The following is an 18,345-nucleotide window of genomic DNA, read 5'->3' on the forward strand; positions in this document are numbered from 1 at the left end:
CTGCAGGGCCACAGTAAGTACTCCTCACAGCATTGAGAAGTGTCTCATCTCACAACTAATAAAATCCCTGTTTTGTCTTTTCTTTTTTGTTGGTTTTTTTTTGTTTGTTTGTTTGTTTGGTTTGGTTTTTTTTCTTTTTGTTAATTGCAGAGAAACTTGTTATTGCTATGCATCAAGTTTTTACAAGACAGCTGCCAATTAATCTTGGATTCTGAGATGCCCAGTCAGTTTGAAGTGTGCTGAAGTAATTTCAAAAGAAATAATGGCAGTGGCAAATCCAGGCCTTAAAAGAACATATGTTTAACACAGATGGTATGTATTCAAACATTTCATATGTACAGTTGAATCCACTTTTAGAGTCTACAAATATAGCCACCTTTTACATACACTGTAAGAAAGTCAGATTTCCAGATTTCCATTTGCACATCAAAACAGTTATATTATAGCCAGGCATCATGCATATGATGAAATTGTCCTGTTTAAAAACAAAACCAGATTGTTACAATGGGATCTCATTTTATCTGCGAAATTAATCTGTCTTAATACTAAGGAAGAGCATCTGTTTTTAATGGAACAAAAATACCTCAGCCAGTATAACAAATAACTCTGTAAAGTTTCCAGATTTTCCACAGAAGGGATTCCTTGGTAAAGGTGACTTAGGCTTCCCATGTTTCCACATTGAAGACTGTGATTCAGACCTTTTCTAAGAGACAATAATTCTATTAGCTTTGTGTTGACAAATTGAAATGTTAAAAAGAAAAGAAACATTAAAAAAACCTATACTAAGCAACATTAATTTAAAGTTGCATAGTTGAAGGGCTCATAAACAAGGCACAGCAATGTTGGAATTGAAATATTCTATTCTCTGCTTCCTTTATAGTATCTGCAAAAAAGCCTTTTACATAATTGTGCATTTGGTCCTTGATAAACTATTCCCTGTTTGAGCATCATTATAGATACACATCTTGAAGCTTATTTGTAACCCCAGGATAACATAGGTTCTCATCTGACCACAATCCCTCATGCCTTCAGAAGAAAGGTCACATCACTGTGAGCATGACTGGCCAGTGAGTCTGACAGACATTTTAATAGGATGAAAGATTAAAAGTCTGTTCAGAACATTCACAGTAAGAGCTGTTGCTCAGATCTTTATGGTTTCCTGTAAAGAAACCTTCTAATATGGCTCCTACATACCATGCAAGCAGCCAAGGTTAGGTCCCTAAAGTGGGAAGTGGGAATAGTGAATCCAGACCCTGCTTCTGCAAAAGCTCAGAGACCTAGCATTACTCCTAACTGTTGTTACACTGGAGTCAATTGGATTATGACAATTGTCCTGTTGGGCACAAGTGTTTGCAGGATTGAAGGCTGCTGATAATGGAAGCAAAAATTAGAAGTTTTGAGGATGAAAGCAAATTCAAGGAACATCTTAAAATAAAATTTCTTTAAGCCAACAAACCATTTCTACATACTGTCATTTTAAATGAAACATCCAATTGGTTTTCAAATAGATTGCAAATCTTTCAAACCAGCAGCATTTCCTACTGCAGGCACTTGCAAATATTTTAATGTTTTATGAGTGTGGAACTATTTCTAAACATTTTTAAGTGCTTGAGATACTTTATTCTTGAAAATGGAAGTGAATTGAGCCCTGTGTTCAAACAGGCAGTTCAAAGACATATTGAAACAATTTGTAGCAAACAAAAGGCTCACAGTGGAATAAAAAGCCCTTAAGTATAAAAACACAAACCATTTCAAAACAAAATAAATGGAGCCAATATTTTATCATCACTATTAGACAATCGGAAGGAACTTAAATGAGTGCTTCCTTTTACTACAATTGTCCATGACTTGACTTACCTCCCCTGACATTGGTTTAACCGGCCCTTCTCTCCTTTCTCTTCTTCTGTCCCCAGGCCTTAGTCTCTGGAGTGAAATGTTGTAAGTTATGCCACACAGGCATGCTTACCCTGGAACTGGTTTTCCCCAGCCTTGTCACCAAGCAAAACTGGAAAATGATCCTGTGATAAAAGTGTTTGTACCAGTATGAAATCATTCAGATAAAGTTGCACCATGAATTCCAGAGAAAATTTGTTTTTCTTCTCTTGACCAGACCTAAATTTGTCAACTAGTATCCTACTGTGGGTTTCACTTCAACTGCTTTTAGATGTTAGAAGTCAGACATTAAAGTGCATGTTTTTCCATTTTACCTCCCTTTGAAGCTAATTTCAAAAAAAATATCAGAGAGAACCAGCAGGTATCCCCTAGTGTCAGCTCGAGTACGATTTTCAGATTACATGGCTCACCTTCACTAGGAGCCTGTTTATAGGTACACTCATGAGGGTAGTGATACTCTCTAACTTGGAACTAGCATCTATATGGGAAATATACCATGTTTAAAACACCTAAATTTACAAGAACCTGGAGAGTATCCTAGCAGCTCATTCTAAAACAATCTCAAGATGGTTTTCAGCTAAAGACTCAACCTAATACTCAATTCAGCTAGTTCATATGTACCCCTAGACAAAGGTGTCCAGCATCCTTTTCAGATGCATGCAGTAACCTGAGACTGGTAGATATAATACAGACCTGTTTGTCCTTCTTGTGTCAGGAAAGGCAGCTGTAGGCCAGATGGCACAGCCTAGGACATCTCTATTGGCACTGGATGCCTATGTTTAGACTGCTGAATCATGCCCCATGCAACATGACTGCCGAATTTCTCTCTGGATCCCATTGACTAAACCTCTGTTGTTGCAGTGCGTTAGTAGGATTTAGGGTATGCATATTAGCACGAGCTGTATATGGTTTACGTTCTAGAAATCTCTCCCTAGCCTGAGTTTGTACCCTCCTCTGCTGTAAACTTATTGGTGTAACCATTTTCCCCTCCTTATCTCCTCCCCTTCGGCTTTCCCTGGTTGGCTCTTCAGAGCTAGCCACTCCCCTTTTCCCTTCCCTTTTAAGCCTCTGCAAGCCTTTTTTCGGGGTTCATAGTCTCTGCTTTCCTTGCCCTTTACCATCCCTTGCTCCCCGTCCCCCTTCCTCTCCCCTTGCCCTGAGCCCGTGGATCCCTAATAAATCCCTTGGAACCCCAGACTGTGAACCTGCACTTCTTTCTTCACCGTGCCTCTACAGCGACTCACGTCCTCCACAGCTCCCCTGCCTGCCTTGGTGCCACATGTGCCCCGGCGTGTCCCGGACCCGGACAGTCCCCCCTCTGTGCAGCGTGGGGTTGTCGCCCGTGAAACACGAGGCTGCACCACCGCACTCTGTTGACAGTAGTGGGAGCTAAGACAAGTGGCCCATGGGTGACATCTACATAACATAACCACAATTTGGGCATTTTAGCCTCAAACTGACTCCCAGCTTCCACTTTAGGGTGAGATTCTCTCCATCCCTCAGTTTGATCTCAAATGCTAAGATCATCTTGGCCATATGCCTGAGGAACTAATTGCTATCCCTTATGTCTCTGTATATTTCCTACCTTGACCATGACATGCTGCTGCTTAAATGAGTTTTTCTTACCTTCCCTTTTTGTCATATCTCCAAAAAGTTTTGTCCTCCCAGTTTCTGTGTTGTGGTTCAGATAGGTCCTTCAACAATAAAACAGAATCTGCATAGGTGTGTAGTGGTACCAGGGCATGGTCTCAGTCTCATTAACTAGGCTGGGGTCAAGACCCACAGATGCAGAAATTGTGGCGAAATCTATGCTGTTGATACAAAGGTGTGGCTTTCACTACATAATCATGCCATCCAAAACCAGGGCAAACATTAAATTTTCTGAACTAAGCTCTCCACAGTAAATCATAATGGGAGGAAGTGGGGGATGAGTATGTTGTTGACCACTGCCTTGTGTATTTCTTTGCTTAGGGTTTATCATTTAACAGCTGTTACCCATCTTAGTTTCAAAACCTGTCTCTTCACCTGCCTACCCTAAAATCAGCAGAGACAAAGTTTTGCTGTTGTCTTGCCTTCTGGCTTCTTCTCAGCACTAGACTGCACTTCCCTCACTATTCTATCTCCCTTGATAAAAAAAGTATTCTTCCTTGGTTTTGTTCACTACATGGTTTTGCAACTCTGAACTCCTTTCCACTATATACATACATTAAAAACAACTAGCTCATATACATAGTTGAAGTTTAAAGATACATTAAGTCAGTAAAGCCTAAAAAGGCATTACTTCCTCTGTTCTTTCACCAAAAAGTTTTTCCCTTTTTCTTTTTTAAATCATGCATAAAGTTCCTTGCTTCAGACCTAATCTTGCAAATGTATTTGCACATGAAAAAATTAATCACATCACAGCTCTCATTTGAAATCAAAGAGATCATTGATGTGTTTGCAAGATTACAGTTTTCAACTTCTTATAGAAGCATAGAATCATTTAGGTTGGAAAAGACCCATAAAATCATCCTTGAATAGGTTCACCCTCTTATTAGTCTACAGAGTGCTATGCGCATTTTGAAAGTAGTTCAGCACCTGCAAGAGTTATCTTACAAAACTCTCATCAGTGGAAAGGATCTTTAGCTCAGCAAGAGCAGGTTAAAATAAACACAAATTGAAATGCAATAGCTGTTATTTCTAATCAGCCCTGATGTGAAGGAGTGAATTTTATTCCCTTTCCTGGCATTTGGCAGTTTCACCTTGTGACTGTGTCTTATATAGTTAGCAGAACAGAATAGCAGCTTCACTTGTGAAGTTATTGTAAATGTTATTCATAACAAGCTAATTTGTTGTTGTTCTGCTAAAATGGAACTCTTGCTTCTCAAGGGCATTTATGCATTGTGATTGTGATCTGTTGCGTTCATGTTTTGTGTTTGGTTAATCTAGTGAGTGCTGCAACCTGACTTGTCCTCTTTGAGAGAATGGTGTGATCATAACTCAGCCCTGAAGGGTGGGGTAACAGTCAAAAGACTCTCAGAAATGAAAAATAGATGGTATTCACCATGGGTAAAATCACTGATGTTATACCACTGAGTTGGCTGAGTTCCAAACAAGTCATGAAGAAAAGAATTCTGGAAAAAAGATTTTAAAAAAAGCAAACCAAACCAAACAACCTCTTACTGATAATTCTATGTGTGTGAACATACCAATGTAAACAGAAAGGCAAAGAGGGTTTGTGAAGATCTTACAATTATCTTGAGAGTTTTTCTGTGATTTGAAACTGGCTGCAAAATTCTCCTATTAAGCGAAGCTATTTCCTTAGCAAAGTCTCAGGCCCCATGAGAAGAAAACTTATAATCTCTATTCAAAAGAAACCATTCCACTCTCCTCCTTATTTCATCAGTCATATAACTGCATACAACTAACTTAGAGTGGACCTGTGTGACATGATTGTGTGTTGTAGAAGCAAGAAGTGAAGAAGAGGAGTGAAGCCAGACAAAGGATTGTGAGAAAGACAAGAGTGTGGAGCAGGGAGTTACACCCAAAGCCTAATAATCAGCCAGATGATGGCAGCCTCATCCAGCCCTCCCTTATTACAGTGTGGGGTTTTTTTGCTTTGTGAAGGGGTTTTCTGGTTTATTTCAACAGAAGTCACACAGTGGCACTTCTGCAAATGTGGGTGGCTCTGTGCACTCTTTCACACTGAGAAACTGAGACTGTCTGCAGGGTGCTGTGAACAAGTAAGACAGGCATGACTGTCCTCACGCTCACTAAAAACATGAAGCAATAGACTGCTGAATAGCTAAGCTCACTGAGTTTGCTTTAAGCTGCATTAGTGAAGAATAGCAGGTATTCATTTAACCTTAACTGGTTCTGAGCCCAAGGGTTTGGCATTAAAGAAATCATAAAGGTTTATGTCCTGTGACAGATTTTTCAGGAGTGTCTGGGCTGCACATAGAAGGGATCTCACTAAGGCAGGCGAGCTGCTCAAGCTCAGAAATAACCTGCTTGCTCCTCACTCTCCCATCAGAGCCAAGGGCTTGACAAAGGCTTTTTGACTGCACGCCTGGGCTCCAGCCGACAGCAGCACATTACCCCAGCCTGCATGGAACTTAACTGGCTTCAGCTGGCCCACAGAAAAGTACCTTGAAAAAAATCATTCCCAATGCTTTCTTTTCCCAGCTAAGGATAACAGAAGTGACAATGACTACATGATGTCAATGAGCTATTTATAACCAGCTTATTAACCAATCTAAAGAGAAGCCTCATTCATGTGGTTCTTGCACACTTCCAGCCTGTTTCCTGGGCTGGAACTAAAGACTGCCATTCAAGTAGAATGGGTTTGGTGTGATGAGTAAATTCAGAGCTAATCCAAGCCTAAGCACCTCCCACTTCCCCAGCTTGCTTTCAACTCACACTGTGGATATGAAGCAATTTTGAGCTAACTACATGGTTATAGTCATGTTCAAACATCAATGTGGGAGTATCAACTAATCTCTGGTTTTAAATCACCTCTTTCTACACATAGCTCCAGTTTCACTGTGACTTGGAGGTCTGGTTTCCATGCTGCAACCGTTCCTCTGTCTCTCAAAGAAGTTGGAGGGAACAGTCCAGAATTTATCAGTAATTTTAATGTGGGTTTATATTGGTCCTGACCATCCTGTCTCTTCTAATCAGCATTTCATTACCTAGGACCATTTTCTACCAAGCTGGATTTATTTGGTTTAATACACGATCCTTTCCAACTGGCTGGATTCACATCCATTAGGCTGTGTCCCACTGTCCAGCTCCATAACCCCTGGCTCTTCAGTATCAGAAAAATGATTCAAAATCCAGGACAAAATTGCACTTAGAACCTAGTGAAATAACATGTAAAGGAAAAGCTTATTTCAGTTGCACAATCACCTGATTTAGCTGTAATGTCTTTTAATAAGACAATAAACTTGCTGGGAGAATAAGGTTGTAGAACATGAACATCGGGGTTTTCTCCTATTCAGTATACTGAAGATATAAAGACCAGTAGTGTTTACTAAGGATTCTTGAAGATACAGCCAAATTCATTTGTTAAGACCTTCAATTTAGTAGGACTGACCCAAACAATATTAACCTTGCAATTTTAGAGGTTGTCACCATGTTACTATATTTAATAGTAATTAGGTTTCTAATTAATAGTAATAATAGTAATTAGGTTTCTAATACAGCTAATAGAAAAGTAACTGTACGCAATAGTTTTTGAGTTACTGATCAATTCTAGCAAATATGTACTAATAACTTCATTTTTTACATATCAATGTAAATGTGTCTCTTGTAGTAACGTCTTTTTTGGTATATACCCCTGGACTGCTTCAAGTGTCCGAAGTAATTCAAGTCAGGTGGCTCTGCTTTGTAGGTTCAGGGTGAAGCTGGACACTAGTAAGGGGTTTTGATACCCTGGAGGAACAGGGATGGCTCAGGTGAGTGGCAGAGACATTCTGGGCTGTCAAAGCATGGCATGTATCCATATAGGAATAATGCCTACTGTCTATCAATGTTTTTCCTAGAAAGCTGATGAGGGAAGAAGTCCTGGGGTTTGCAGTCTGGACCCCAGTTTTGTAAGAAAAAGAAAATCAGGCTGAGGAAGGAATGACGAATCATGCAACATCACTGTTCAAACCACGGGGATGCTAGAAGGGTGAGATGAAGCTTGAGGGTCTTCACAGAATATTTTTATTTTTCAGAGTGCTATGTTCTCCATTCCTGGGTGTGTTTGATTACTCTTTTGCCATGGCCCCAGCCCTACATTTAACTAGAAACCAAAGCCTTGCCAGCTAACAAGGAGAGGTATCTTGGTAATTAGGGATTCAGAAAGTCTGTGGCACCACCACTGTGATCTAAAGCACTATGTATCCCACTGGCTAAGGTGTCAAATATTGCTTCTGAGCCTGAACCCCACTTCTATGGTGCTGTCCAGATTCAAGGGTCTTGAAAGTATCCGGGCTTTTCTATTCCATTTATAATGCACTCAGTGAGAAACATTTAAAGAATGATAGGGTAGGTGTTACAAATATTGTCAGCAATGAGCATAGAAGTACATACTGAAAGTACAGCAGGAGAAATCACATGTACAAATAGTATGCTGAGGTTGGAAGGGATCTCTGGAGTTCACCTTTTCCATGTTTCAGCTGTATTAGGAAATAATTTAGGAACTCTTACAGAAAGAGCCTCACTTTTATAAATGCAACAAATAAATGACATTAGATGCTTTTCATGGGAGTCTGAAAATGTGCTAGTAGTTACATTTGGATGAAAAGTTAGATAAGGTAACTACAGAGACCCTAAAATATTCACAGAAGGTGACAATAAGAGAGTTTCCATGTCAGAGCTCGTTTTGCTGGACAAGCATATATTCACTGCAGATTTAGGATATTTATCCTTGCCTCTACATTAATGATCATGATTGGGTCAAGAAAGTACGGCTACTAATCAGTGTTATATTTTATCAAGCTTTAAATAGCAATTTTTTAATGTTTAAATTAATTGGCAACATTATAGACTGGAATGTATCTATAGAGTGAGAAATGCTTTCAAAAAGCACATGAAGAAATGCTTAAGAACTAGTTCTTGGATGCTAAATAAAGCACTGTGATTGAGAAACCATAAGAAATGCAATGGATTAAATAAAAAAATATGCAGAGAGATAATTAAATCCTCAAAATAAAGATTTAGAATCTGAGAAGAAAAAAAAAAATTTAAAAGTCAGCAATCATAGGCTCTAACTTTAAAAAGGAAGAAGGCAGCAGAAGCTGAAGGAATGAGTGAAATGTCACCAGTCACAGTGGATGACAACTAAAATTCAAAATTATAACAAAGCCTTAAAAGAAAAATAATTAATTGGAAACAAAACACATCTCAGGTCCATCACAGGATATCGGTGGTGAACTGTAAATAGTAATAGAAAAGAAAGTAGAAGTCTTAATGTGGTTGTATATTTGAGAAAAAGCAGTAAAATATTCTGTTGACAAATTTGCCATTCACACTAAAAAATGAGCAAAAGTGTCTGCTATATTTAAATGCTTTTGAGTCAATAAAATGTAGGTTGATTTATGTTAGTGGTCAAGACCCACAGGATCTTGGTGACTGTGCCCAGCCAGGATTTATCACCAGTGCATATTTAGATGGGAATAGCAACACAATGGGAATAATACTCTTCATGCTCCTACACCTAATATTGTTGGTTAGAATAATGGAATCATAAAGTAGTTTGTGTTGGAGGGGACCACAGGAGGTGCCTCATGTACCACTGCTCCAAGCAGGGCCAGCTGTGAGGTCAGACCAGGTTGCTCTGGGCTTTGCCCAGCCAGGTTTCATAATCCCCCAAGGATGTGTTCTGCCCAGCCTCCCTGTCCTCATGGAAAAGGTTTCAGTGCCCAGCCTGAAGCCCTCTCGTTTCAGTTCCTGCTGACATACCTTGTCCACACCAGCTCTGAAGGGCCCAGCTGCCTCCTGTCCCTGCCTCCCCATGGCTCTGGGTGTCTGTGAGGTGCCCCCAAAGCTGTCCCTGCCCAGGATGGAGCACCCCAGAACCCCTGCCCCAGAGTTGTCCCCACTCTGTAAAGATTGCAAGAGATTCTTCCTTCCCAGGTGCAGCTCTTTGCATTTGGTTTCTTGAAATTTGTAAGTTCCTGTTGGCCCATCCCTCCTACCTGTCTAGGAGCCTCTGAAAAACAGCTTTTCCATGGAGAGTATTGGTTGGCCACCAGCTATTTGGTATTAACTGCAAACCTGGTGAGAGTGTGCTCTACAACCACTTCCAGGTCACTGAAGCAGCACAGGTCCCAGAATAGACTCTGTGGTAGCTACCCCCAGCATGTTCCAAGCAGAAAAACAATCCCCAATCCTGACACTCCGAGCCTGACCATCCAACTGATTCCTTACTGCTCTAATTGTCCTCCAATCCAGACTGCAACATTGCAGGAGAGTGTCAAACATTCATTTGTTCACATGGATGATGCGGCAGGGTCCAAGAGGGCTGCATGGAGCTGCTCCCCCCCGGTCTGGGGTCCCTGGTCAGCGTGTCTCCACCAGATCCGGGGCGGGCGGCCCCTGGGGTCCCGCGGTGGAGCGTGAGTCTCTTACCACATCAATTCAGCAGGAAACAATAGTGGGACGAAGGAACGAACCTGGACTCCATCTCTGTTCTGCCAGAGAGGTTTATTTGGGGTAATGGGGGGAAAGGGTTACAGGGGAGGAGAAGGGGAGGAAGGAAGCAGGGACGGGGTAGGGGCTCGCAGCTAAGAGATGAAGAGACCCCTCTGATGAAGACACGGGCTTTTAAGGGAAAGGAAAGGGGAGGGACTGTCTCCCTTAGAGCCAGTCCCAGGAGGAGGAAGGGAAAATTGACAAAGGGTACACACCAATAGGTTTTCAGGTACAGTATGATGCATATTTCAAAAGGAACCAAAAGCATACAGGGCAGGGAAACAAAGGGAGCACATGGAGATCTGGAAATTGCATTACTACACATGGATGTGGTTTTGGTACCATTTTGGAAATTCACTCAGGTCAGTGTTTAGTCACGACACAGTTTAAGGTAATCCCATGTACTTCCTTTGCCTCCCAGTTAACCTGGCTTCTGAAGAGAAGGCTTCTGGCTTACAGTTTTGGTCTTAAGATATTTCATCTGCACCAGAATTTCATACTTCCATGGGCCATGGCCTCAGGTATCTCTGGGTTACAAAGAGCAATTTTTGTCCAGAATTCAGTTACTTGAGAACAAGTCCCAGTCACTTCCCCCAGCATGCCTAGCAGTCATTCAAAAAATACTCATCAGAAAATCAAGCACTCTACTAATGGCACAAAGGGTTGATATTATTAAGATGGAATGGAACAGAAAGCGATGTAACTGGAAAAGATGATGGGTGTTTACCTCCTTAAAGGTGTTTTCCTTGTGAAGTATATGAGTATTGGTTGAGTTGAATGTTTTGCTATCTACTGATGGCTAATATAGTAGTTTCTAGGCAACGTTTTCTTATTTTTACTTTTTCCATCACTGACCCTGGCTTCTGTTCTCTTCTTCTGCACTCCATGAGCATTCCTCTGGGTAATGGACTTTATTGGACTAGATTTATAGTGAGTGACCTACAAGTCATGCTGATGGAAAATTCATTATGGTTTGGGATTAGTTGCTAATCTTTGGGATTATTAAAACTATACCACTCGGACATTCTTGTTTTTGTTTTAATTGCCAGAGTTATGAACAAAGGGCACAGTCAGTCTAGCATCTGGTGTATGTGTATAATTTCTTACGGGCATTGACTGACAAATAAATACGAGCTATTTTCAAAGTGACCTTCTCCTTCCATCCGTATTAGAATGTTCTGACAAAATTCATAATTGACTGAAGTCTTTTTTTAGCAGCAATGAACATGAAGACCAGGGACAGAGTTTCCAGGCTGCCACGTCTCTGCTCAGTGTCCTGTCATAGCCGTGGCTCCAGTTGGGCTACATCCGATCAGGGTAGCGCCTGTGCTCTGGCAAAGACTCAGCAGCAGCCTCCCTCCACTGTGGGGATTTGACTTCGCAGTGGATAGCATTTCTAGCTGGAATAACAGTGCTTTGGAAGTATCTAGTAAACCCCAGCTGGCCATATGTCCTATTGTTCACAGAACGGAGATAAAGCCATCAGCAGTAGTCAATGGACAATTTGTTCCTAAGTTCTAGAAAAATCCTGCTTGTTCTCTCCATCATGCATTAATAAATGATATTGATTTTTAATGCAGTTTACCATTCTTGCTTCAGCCTATGGTAAGAAGAAACCGGATTCATGATAGAGAATTACCCTCTGTTGTGAGCTTTCTGGCCACTGCACCAATTGAAACAACTTCTTGATACTTCACTATATTACAAACCCCCTTTAGTTCCTGAGGGCAATGAAATACCTTCTTGCCTTCCAGTTCCTAGAACACTGAACAGTGTAATAGGAACCTCAGCCATCTGCTGCAAAGAAAGAAAACATAGGACAGGGAGCAGTTTGCAATTTAACCTCTTTTTTCGTTTCTTACTCGATGTGTCTTCACATGCCTCTGAAAATATCTATGGACTACAATACCATCTAAGAGGATACTAATGTGGAAAGAAAAGAATTTATTTTTTTTTAATCGCTCTTCTTTGGCAACATGCCAACATGAGACAGCATGCAGTCAGTTGTAAAATCATTAACACTCGCAGTAGCTTGGTCGATGTGCTAGTTTGAATAACAAATGTCACTGCATTCCTAATGTACTCTTAGTAGCCTACACATAGACACATATCTAATAACGTGTCACATTAGGCACTTCACCAGCGTTCAGTTACCTAGGTGCAGAGAAAGAAAGTGGAGCAGAAAAAGTGCATTTAATATTAGCCAGGATTGGTTTGGGGTAGATACTGCAGAACAAAATATTCTATAAACATATTATTATCATATGATCTCTTCAGATGCTTTAACAGGCTGTTCAGAGAGGTTGTGGATTCTTCTTCTCTGGAGATATTCAAAACCCATCTGGACACAATCTGGCACGACCTGGTCTCAGTGAACCTGCTTTAGCAGGGGCATTGGACTGGGTGATGTCCAGAGGTCAGAAGGAATGGTTTTATGCAGCTGTAAAATACTGTCAGGAACTGTCAGGAACTGTGGACACAAAGACAGCAGTGCCTGTGGACATGGCCTCAGAGTAGGCACTGTGAGAAGAATTTGGGCTCCAGCTCTACTCCTAGAGTATGGTTCCAGTGCATTTTTGCCTCAATTCCTCTGCCTGAGAGAAACAGAGATGATTAATGAGATTGCAAAGGCCTGGAGCAAATGGCATCAGGTAAGGTTGAAAGCCTGACATTTGGTGACATTTTTGCATTTGTGGTGCACTTTGATGTGGCCACTGAGAAAGGACGAGAGCAGCAGGTAAGGAAGCAAGCCAGGTGCTTTCTCAGAACACCCACATGGCAGTATGTGTCATGTCAATGATATCAAGAGAACATGTACTTCCTACTTCACAGGAAAACCATTATTCCAAGAAACTTTTGTTCCATGATGTTTAATTGAAGTCCACTTTGCAGACATTGTAAGAAAATCACTTTTGTTACTGAGTAAAAGTAATTATTTAGAGAACATAACCCAAAAAGCTATCTTGAATGTATACATATGTTATACTTCAAAAGAGTTCTGGCAATTCTTGACCATAAAGTAGGAGGTAACAAGCCAGAAGAACATCTAAAAAACTGAAACATTAAAAGTAGCTCTTAGAAAGCAAATTGACTTCCCCACATTTGAAAAAAAAATCAGTGGGAGGCTTTTTGCAGACAATGCCCTGGAGATAAGGTAAGAAGCTCCTCAATTGCACCAGGAAATTTAATGACATATTCCAAGCTAGGCTGTATATTTTAAAGTAAAGGCTTTTGTTGTTTATTCTCACAATTTGAGTCTTTTTCAAGCAGACTAAAAGGACACAAAGTTAATTCAACCAGGAGTTTATAGTTTGCCCTCACAAAAGAGACAGACTTTGTCTATATATAGCAGAGGAAGATAAGAGTAGAGAGCCTTACTCAGCAGTACAATTCCTGCCTTTCTGTGAAAAAAGCAAGATATTTTTGCATCTTCTTTTTTGTGGAGCATTTTACTTACTCTTGTGCTTCTACCCAGCTGCACATCTTACCTTGTCAAAAGAGAAATTCTTTTGCTGCAGAAAATTTTCGCAGGCCTATTGTTCCCAGAATTAATTTCTAAGAAGGACCAGATAAGCATGTGTCCCTAATATTGACACACAGAGGTTACACCACTCTGAAACAAAACAGAGTAGACACTATATGTTGTGCTGATGTTTGTCTCTTAATACTCTGTAAAGGACAGAGAGAGACAGAATTTTGGGCTAACACATGGGACACACTGAGGAGAACTAGATTTTGTTGGGATTTTTAACCATTATACTGATAACAGACAGCAAAGGTCAGAATAGATGGTGGCTGAAAAGGAACAGGTCTCCTCAGTTTGCTTTCCTTTCATCAGGAAAACACACTGTACAATCAACCAGAGCTTTCAACAATGGTCTGGCTAGAGATGAGTCACTAAAATGAATAATCCTTTTTAATCTCTATGAAAAACATCCTGTTAGCATTGCCATATTCTAGGAATTGTTATAACAGGAGCAGAAAAAGGATTAAGTGCTTAAACCTGTCCCATCAGTACAAGTTTATTGCAGTAGAATCTCTCTGTTGGTAATGAGTCTTTACTTCTCACAAAAACAAGAGAATTTTCCTATTCTGTGTTCCTTTCCTTCCGTAAAAAGTCCTCTAGGACCTACCAATAATATGGCTATTTAAAAAAAAAATAAAATCTAGATCAACTCACAGCACATGCTGAGGATGACATAAAAGTAAGGATCACAAGTTCACCAAGATAATACCAGAGCCTGTTCTCAATGTCTTTCAATGAGTGTATTACACTTCTGCCCAAATACTACAAAGATTATGAATCCTGTAAATTCACTGCTGTTTTTCTGCGCTTTGCAGCACAGTACTGTGCCTCTTTCCAAAGGGGTGTGATTCTAGGAAGTGATTAAAATATGTAGCATGTTCTTGGTAGCATAAGGCTGGAGCCTGTGCTTTCAATAGCAAATGTTAAAAGGCTGTGAGCTGTGCATAATGAAAAAGCTCTCCAGCTACCTGACAGGAACTATTAGCCTCATGAGCTATGAAAATTGCTAGAGGAGGCAGATGACTACTTTGTTTTCCCCACAATACTTAAAATGGCAAGCGCTTGCTAAAATATTTAGTGTTAATAGAAACTGATAACAAGCTTTTACTGGTCTCCTTTCCAGAAATGAGAGCTCAAGAAGATTGCCTCCTTTCACTGCCTCTGTCACATTAAGGTATCTGAAAGATATTGAAGGTGATACAGAACGCAGGGAGACATCCTCATTTAATCTCAAATAAAATGACAAGGCTTTATCATCAACAGGTGGCCCAGCAGTTCTTGTTTTGAACATCTCTTTTAAAATACATCACAAGGTGCTTAAGCCTCCCCAGCTCTCCTCCCACAGACTCACACTGACTTGAGCAGAAGCAGAGTAGGATAACACCAGCTGTATTTGCAGGGTAGTGCAGGTGCTGTGTTTTTAAGTCAAGGACCTTGGCCATATCCCAGCCATGGAGCAAATTCCCCCCTCAGTGTATCACCAGGCCTAATGCACTGACTGCCCATACCATGAACAGGCCAGAGCTCATGACCAGCTTTTCTGCCCCTTTTTTTTTTCTCCTGTGCTGGGCTTCTTCCCAAAAGCAAACAGGTCAGAGAGGGAACAGTTTGCACCTGTACTTCCCTTCAAAGTGGAGCTGAGCCAGAGCTCAAATTTGCACCTAGAGCTTTCCAGCTCTTGGCACATCATCCACCTTCACTGAATAATTAAAAACTAGTGAGCAAGACTTCTTAGTTATTACAGATCAGGTTTACCCTTCTGTATGATGAATTTTAATAACGTTTGTATCAAGTAGTACATGGGTTAATATTCCTTAGATGTAAAATATATACAAAATAACTTGCAATTTAATGTGTTATGCATTATATTTATTTTATGTATGTATATATTTGGATATATAATCCATAATAATAACCTCACCAGAACATAGAAGGGTAGTATCTGATAATAAGAAACTACAGAAACTACAGATATGGACAAGAGTTGTGCATTTCTTTTCAGTAAATGATAACCAACTTGGGATGATGCAGTTGTTTAGGCCCAGGTGAAAATTAAGCACCATGCAGCTGCTCACTCCACATTCCCCGTCACCATCTTTGTCCTTAGAACCATTTTAGTGCTTCAGTCCTGCCAGCCCAGTCAATCTCACCAAATACCTATGTAAATTTGTCAGGTGTTAACATTTAACTTTTTTTTTTTACCTACATTTTTATTGAAAAAATAGATCCAAGTCTTCCTTTTCTGATGGCTATAAAGGACTCTCCTGGCTGATTTATCTAGGGTCAATTTACATCCAGTTTACCAAGTCCTTTCTCTATTAAGCAAGAGTTTCTAATCCCCTGCTTGAAACCATGTGAATGAGTTTTAGGCTTCTCATCTTGATAAAAGGACAGCTAGGATGGATCAGAGAGGACATTTGTAAAAGTCCATATGCCAGAATATCCAGTTATGCAGAACAACCTCTCCTAGTGATTGTTTCTCCTTTTATACTGACTCCTCCTGGGGCCCAAAGAAAAAGAGAGGAAGTGATAAGTGATATTTCCTGAAAAAATACCTTTCTTCATTTCACTTATCATTAGTTTGCTTTGGAGGCTCTGCTTTGAATACCATGTTAGTGACTTTTTCCTCCTTCAGGAAAGTGACTGAGAAGTCAGAGAGAGACCCTCATCAGGCACCTTTCCTCAGGTTATTGGATATCTTATGTCCAATACCCACATATCTGATTCAGCTGTCATTTTAAAACCACTGCAACACTTTGGAGTCTGTATAAAGTTGTATAAATTAAAAATTGTATAAATTAAAAAGTCTAGCAAGTGCAATGGAATATTCAAAAACTAAACAAGTATTTAATCACCATTCAGGAGTGCCAGACACTTTGGTCAGACCATGACCCAGCAGGGACAGACCTGGTTCACGAGTTTAGGATTGACTTCCTTTCTAACTAATGGCAAGTCATCTCACTTTAATGGGAGCAATGGCATTTATTTACAATTGTAAACAACCTAGAAATATATGAAACAAAAATCTTGTATATCAGTTCATTCCAAGAAAAGGTTGAAGACAATAGTAAATTCCTGTGGATTCATTGTATAACAGGGTACATAAACATAACTTTTGTCTGAGTTTTTGACATTCATACGTTAGTATCTAACGTATTTTTGTTCAGGAAGCAGAAAAAAATCAGTTGTCACAAGTCTATGCAGCTATATAAAATTAGATTCATAAGAACCCATAGGAATGATAAGAATGTCCTTCACTGAACCTTGGTGCCTCATGGAAGACTTGGCCACATGTGAAAGGAGGTAGATGATCTTACACATTCCCTCTCCACTGCTGCCACATGATGAGTTAATATTTGATTAGACAGTGCTGTATCTATGACACCTGTTCACCAGGGAGACTAGGCCAACAACTGATGTAATCTACCTTATTATATACTTAATGATAGAGGAGAAGCGCTGCTTTTTCAGCTTCCCACGTCTGCTTTTCATTTCCTCTCCTACACATTCCTGAGGGGTCATGTTCAGTGCCTTGCAAGAGCAAACAAACAACTACTTTTTTTTTCCCTCTTTCTCTCTGTGATTCTCTGCAATTTGCTTGAGAGAGGAGAAAAACTTTTAAAATTTCCACTCTGTGTTTCTGGGAAGAAAACTACTTCTTAAAAATAGTTAATATACCTGTGTTGGCAAGATTTCTCTGATTAAAACAGGGGAGGGAGGACAGAAAATACCAAAAAAATGCTTTGGTATGAAGGCTACAGGGAAGAGCTCATAATTTCCATAGTGGTGGTTCATGAACTTGGCTGTTGCTTTCAGATCCTCTTCACAAATGTCCTCTCAAGACAACCTTGCCCCCTGACTAGTAAGACCTACTCAATTTTTTGGGTCAGTTTTCTGAAAAAACAAGTGGCTGTTAAGGGCCACTTTGCAGGAGCTCCAAAGCACCTCACCTGAGCAAATTCCCAACTATCCTCCTAGTTGTTTATACCTGTGATTCCCAGATAGCTGTGACTTCCTCTAGGAAATGTGCTTCTGGTTTCTACCACTAGCAATCCCAGTAATCTTTTGCAATCTGAATACAATTTTTATTTCAAATGTATAAGGTTGTGTTCAGAGGGCTTTTTTTCAATTCAGCCTTCACAACTTCTGTAGCTTTCCCGTTAAGAAATCCCCATCTCTACAGGGAATCCCTCAAATTCTCACGTAACCATAGGTGATTATAGCATTTCAGATATCGTCTTTCTTACTATAACTGTTGTTGTAATGTGAACATATAATCTAGGGAATAATTTCTCAAATTTCCATTTCCAATTTTTCTTTCCCATTTTAGAGATTATCATCTTTCCCTAAAGTAATATTTGCCTTTGAACAGAGAAGGAGAAATGCAGTTTTTTTTGTTTGTTTGGAGGTTTTCTTGTGTGGTTGTTTTTGGGGTTTTGGTGATTTGTTTGTCTGGTTTTCTGTTGTTGTTTGGTTGGTTGTTTGGTTGGGATTTTTTTGGAACATCAGAATTTCTTTTCTCTCCTATATGGCTTTTTACGGGGAAAAAAAGGCTGAGACTAAGGGTGTATCTTTCACTGCCCTGAGCTAGGTCCTTTCTTCAGTTCAGGGACAATGCCAAAAGGCCTGGATAGTATTAGCTTTGAACAGAGACAGTTGACAGTTCCCAACTGATCAAGGGTAGTAAAAAAACTCCATTAAAAATTTGTAGTCTATGTAGTCAGTTTATGTGGAAATGGGAGCAAATACTTTTGTTTGTGGATTTT

At 40.1% G+C, this 18,345-nt stretch overlaps 1 long non-coding RNA gene across 1 annotated transcript; it reads right to left on the reverse strand.

Moving 5' to 3' along the window:
* Window positions 1-339: 339 nt before the first annotated feature.
* LOC146444330 (uncharacterized) lies at window positions 340-2,817 on the reverse strand. The gene is made up of 4 exons (XR_014849262.1): window positions 2,587-2,817; window positions 1,967-2,018; window positions 584-703; window positions 340-475 (listed from the first exon to the last, which is right to left on the reverse strand). It is a non-coding gene; the product is annotated as an uncharacterized LOC146444330 (long non-coding RNA).
* Window positions 2,818-18,345: the final 15,528 nt, after the last annotated feature.

Source organism: Lichenostomus cassidix, chromosome 1, assembly GCF_008360975.1.
Source record: "Lichenostomus cassidix isolate B80296 chromosome 1, HeHo_3.0, whole genome shotgun sequence".
NCBI lineage: Eukaryota > Metazoa > Chordata > Aves > Passeriformes > Meliphagidae > Lichenostomus > Lichenostomus cassidix.